The following is a 5,198-nucleotide window of genomic DNA, read 5'->3' on the forward strand; positions in this document are numbered from 1 at the left end:
TTTTCTCCAGGGCCTGCATCAGAGTTCACAGCAAGTTAGTCTCTGAAATGATAAATTTCCATACTTCCGAAATCTCATTAATTTCACCAAAGACAGTATGATGGTAAAAATTCGTGCTATGCTGTATAACTGAGAGTATATTAGTGATATATACAATAATTCCAAACCATGCCCAGAGTATAATGACATATAAATAATAAATAAATGTAAATAGCTGATTATGTTAAACATTATTACATAATCTTCTTTTAGCAAGTAAACCACATCATCTTATACATGAATTCTCTAGTATAACAGTAGCAGATACTTAAAGTGGTGATTAATTTATCAAAAAGAAGTAAGACTTCAATTAGCAAGATTCAATATTCAATGTTTTCAGTGAGGTATCAAGCAATAGGGTTCAATAACCCTTCAGTTATCCTAACCGACTATTAAAAAACTTTCATATTTTTTTACCACACTTTTTATGGTCAGGTTCTGTTGTTGCTGTTTGATGATTTTCCTGGTCTATTTCTTGACTTTGAACTTTATCTTAAAGTTGGGCTTTGCTCATCTTGGGGTAAGGGGGCACTGAACCAAGTTCAGGCTTTTTCATGCTGCTGTTTTCAGAGCTAGTTCTGAGGTTCTATAAGTTTTTGATGCCAAGGTGGTGTGATATGGGGAGAGGTGTGGTCATAGCTGTCTTGTTCTGTACTCTGGTCTTCAGCCAGGAAGGGCCCCTATTCTCCTGCAACCACAAATACTAGTTCTCCTTTTGGCTCAGGACCTGTAAAGGGGGAAAGGAGCCACATGTACAAAAATATTTATAGTAGCTCTTATTGTGTTGGCAAAGAATTGGAAATCAAGGGGATGTCCATCAATTGGGGATTAGCTGAACAAACTATGGTATGAATGTAATAAAATATTGTGCTATAAGAAATGATGAACAGGCAGATTTCAGAAAAACCTGGAAAGACTTACATGAACTGATCCTGAGTAAAGTGAGAAGAACCAGAGAACATTGTTTACAATAACAGCAACATTGTAAATGATCAACTATGACAGACTTAGCTCTTCTCAGTAATGCAATGATCCAAGACAAGTACAAAAGACTGATGAAGGAAAATGCTATCCACATCCAGAGAAAGAACTACGGAGTCTGAATGTAGATTGAACCACACTATTTTCACCTTTTTTTGTTTTTTCTTTTTTTGAGGTTTTCCTCTTTTGTTTTGATTCTTATTTTACAACATGACTAATGAAGAAATATGTTTTGGATTTTTCCCCCCCAGGGCAATGAGGGTTGAATGACTTGCCCAGGGTCACACAGCTAGTAAGTTTCAAGTTTCTGAGGCCAGATTTGAACTCAGGTCCTCCTGAAACCAGGGCCAGTGCTTTATCCACTGCACCACCTAGCTGCCCCAGAAATATGTTTAATGTGATTGTACATATATAACCTATATCAGATTGATTTCTGTCTTGAGGAGAGAGAAGGGAAGGGAGGGAGAGAAAAAATTTGGAACTCACAATCTTTCAAAAATGAATGTCAAGGGGAAGCTAGGTGGCACAGTAGATAAAGTACTGGCCCTGGAGTCAGGAGAACCTGAGTTTAAATCTGGCCTCTGACACTTGACACTTATTAGTTGTGTGACCCTGGGCAAGTCACTTAACCCTCATTATCCTGCAAAAAAACCCCAAACAAACAAACACCACCACCAACAACAAAATGAATGTCAAAAACTATCTTTATATGTAATAGTTGAAAAAATACTTTTAAGTATAAAATAAAGAAACAAAACCCTTAGCTCAAATTCTACCTTCTATAAGAAGTCTTTCACAATCTACCTGATCCCATTCCTTCTCAACAACCATTGCATTTCTTATGAGAATACCTATTGTCTACCATTGGAAATTTGTGAAAGACATCATCTCAAATTCAATGATTTCATCCATGATTATTTTATAAAGGGGGAAAAAAAAGAAGGGCAATAGGTAACAATCTGGCCTGAACCTTTTGGCCTTATTTGGAGATTACTGAGACAAGAAATGTGAGCAGGAAATTAAGGATACAGTTTATTATATACTTTCAGATCCAAGTAAACCCTTTCCATTTTACATTTATGCTAGTCTGCAAGAATTTGAAGCAATTTTATATTAGGAATTGAATGGTCACTGGAAGTACACAAATTAGCTGTGAAGTAGGCTATGACTGGTAAGATCAGGGGTCGTGTATGGAATTCAATTCTAAATATCAATGGGTAGTAATCCATTGAGAAGTTCTAAATTGGATGTCACCAAGAAGAGATAAGACTACCAACCAACTTTGAGTATGGCCAAGGAAGACCAATGCAAAAACCCTATCATGTAAAAACTGTGATTCAGAAACCTTGGCAATCACCATGAATTGGGTGATGGTGATCTGTGACACTTAGGGAACAGATCAATTTATTTTTTTTTTTAAAGCTTTAATCTCAAAGGTCAAGAATGATTTATGTTGGGGCGGCTAGGTGGCGCAGTGGATAAAGCACCGGCCCTGGAGTCAGGAGTACCTGAGTTCAAATCCAGCCTCAGACACTTGACATTTACTAGCTGTGTGACCCTGGGCAAGTCACTTAACCCCCATTGCCCTGCAAAAAAAAAAAAAGAATTATTTATGTTTATTATTTTAAACAAATTACATTGAACAGCATTACAATCAAATAAACCATAAATATTTCTATTCAAATTAGTTTGTTTTAGTATATAAGATATTTTAATTTTTTTCCTAGTCACTGCCTTATCAAGTCCTCAACAGGTTTTTTTTGTACATTCATTCACATTCACTATTCTTTTCTTTTCTTTTCTTTTCTTTTTTGTTGTTGAGGCAATTGGGGTTAAGTGACTTGCCCAGGGTCACACAGCTAGTGTTAAGGGTCTGAGGCCAGATTCGAACTCAGGTACTCCTGAATCCAGGGCCAGTGCTCTATCCACTGCGCCATCTAGCTGCCCCCACTATTCTTCTAGTATAGTTATAATTAGTGGGTAATCAATTCTGGTTCTGGTTTTTAATTTTTTTGCATCCTTTCATAAAAACTTTTCCAAATTTCTCTGCATTCCCCATATTTATATTCATTATATATATATATATATATTCATTATAGTCATTCATTTGGCATTATAGTATTCTATTATATTGAGGTACCACTATTAATTTAACCATTCACTATTATTAGACTATTATTAGATCTTTTTTTTTTGAAAATACATGTAAAATCCTTGAATAGATAACTCTGCTTTATTTCTTTTCTTATTGATAAGACCTTCAAGGGATGTTCCTAAGAATGGAATTATTGGGTCAAAGGAAATTACTGTTTTCATAACTTTTACTATGTTTTGCCAGATTGTTATTCAAGAAGATTCTATTTGCAATGCAACACAAGCAATGAATGGATGCACCTAATCCTGTACAGCCTTGGGTCTCATTGCTTTTTTTTGGGGGGGGGCAATGGGGGTTAAGTGACTTGCTCAGGATCACACAGCTAGTAAGTGTCAAGTGTCTGAGGCTGGATTTGAACTCAGGTACTCCTGAATCCAGGGCCGGTGTTTAATCCACTGCGCCACCTAGCCGCCCCTAGGTCTCATTGCTTTTTAAAATTATTTTTGCAGTTTTCATAGATTGAAGTTGTTTTAATTTGCATTTCTTTGATCATTACTAAGGTTAAACATTTTTCAGATGATAATTATCAATGTACGGTTCCTCTTGAAAATTGGCAGTTCATCTCTTTTGGCCATTTATATAGCCAATGACTTTTTTTGTAGTATTTTATTTTATTTCCCAATGACATGTAAAGATTGTTTTCAACATTCATTTTTGTAAGATTTTGAGTTCCAAATTTTTCTCCCTCCCTTCTCTCCTTCCCCTCTTCCCAAGATGGCAAGCAATCAGATATAGGTTATATATATTTCCACATTAATCATGTTATAAAAGAAGAATCAGAAGAAAAGGAGAAAAACATGAGAAAGAAAACAACAACAACAAATAAAGTGAAAATAGTATGCTTTGATCTGCATTCAGACTCCATAGTTCTTTTTTGGATGCAGAGAGCATTTTCCATCATACATCTTTTGGAATTGTCTTGGATCACCGTATTGCTAAGAAGAGCTGTCTTTCACAGTTGATCACACAATGTTGCTGTTACTGTGTAAAATGTTCTGGTTCTGCTCACTTCACTCAGCATCAGTTCATGTAAGTCTTTCCAGGTTTTTTCTGAAATCTGCCTGTTCATCATTTCTTATAGCACAATAGTATTCCATCACATTCATATACTACAACTTGTTTAGTCATTCCCCAATGTTTCCAATTCTTTGCCACCACAAAAAGAATTGCTATAAATATTTTTGTATGTGTGGGTCCTTTTCCCTTTTTTATGATTTCTTTGGGATATAGACCTAGTAGTGATATTGCTGGGTCAGAGAGTATGCACAGTTTAATTGCCCTTGGGGCATAGTTCCAAGTTACTCTCCAGAACAGTTGAATCAGTTCACAACCCACCAACAATGTATTAGGAATAGGTCCACCTACACAGGAAAAAAATAGCTAAGAATCTTTGACTTTCCCCAGAGCATATGACATCAATCAGAGCAAGTGTAGCACTGAATCAGTCCCTTCTTCCCTGGTCCTCCCTAGACAGTAAAAGAAACTTCATGATGAATTACTATTTTTGTTGTTGTTCTTTTGTTCAGTCATGTCTGACTCTTCGAGACCCCTCAGACTATAGCACACTGAGCCCTTCTGTCCTCCACTATCTCTCAAAATCTGTTCAAGTTCATGTTTGTTGTTTCCATGATACTATCTACCTACCTCAGCCTCTGCCATCCCCTTTTCCTTTTGCCTTCAATATTTGTCAATGTCAGGGTCCTTTCCAATGAGTCCCATCTTCTCATTATGTGGCTAAAGTGTATAAGCTTCAGCTTTAGTATTTGATCTTCCAATGAATAGCCTGAATTAATTTCTTTAAATATTGACTGATTTCACCTCCTTGATGTCCAAAGGACCCTCAAAAGTCTTAGTGATAAAGGCTAAAAGGGGGTATGATCCTTGAGAGGTTCAACTAAACTCTTCACAGGTAACCATGCAATTGCTGGCACTGTACTCAACTATCACTGATTCTGTATTAGTTGGTGGTACCCAAGACCAACTGATCCATTGGCTATGAAAACACTTCATAATGATGAAAGTG

This window comes from Dromiciops gliroides, chromosome 5 (genome assembly GCF_019393635.1).
Source record: "Dromiciops gliroides isolate mDroGli1 chromosome 5, mDroGli1.pri, whole genome shotgun sequence".
NCBI classification, from domain to species: Eukaryota; Metazoa; Chordata; class Mammalia; order Microbiotheria; family Microbiotheriidae; genus Dromiciops; species Dromiciops gliroides.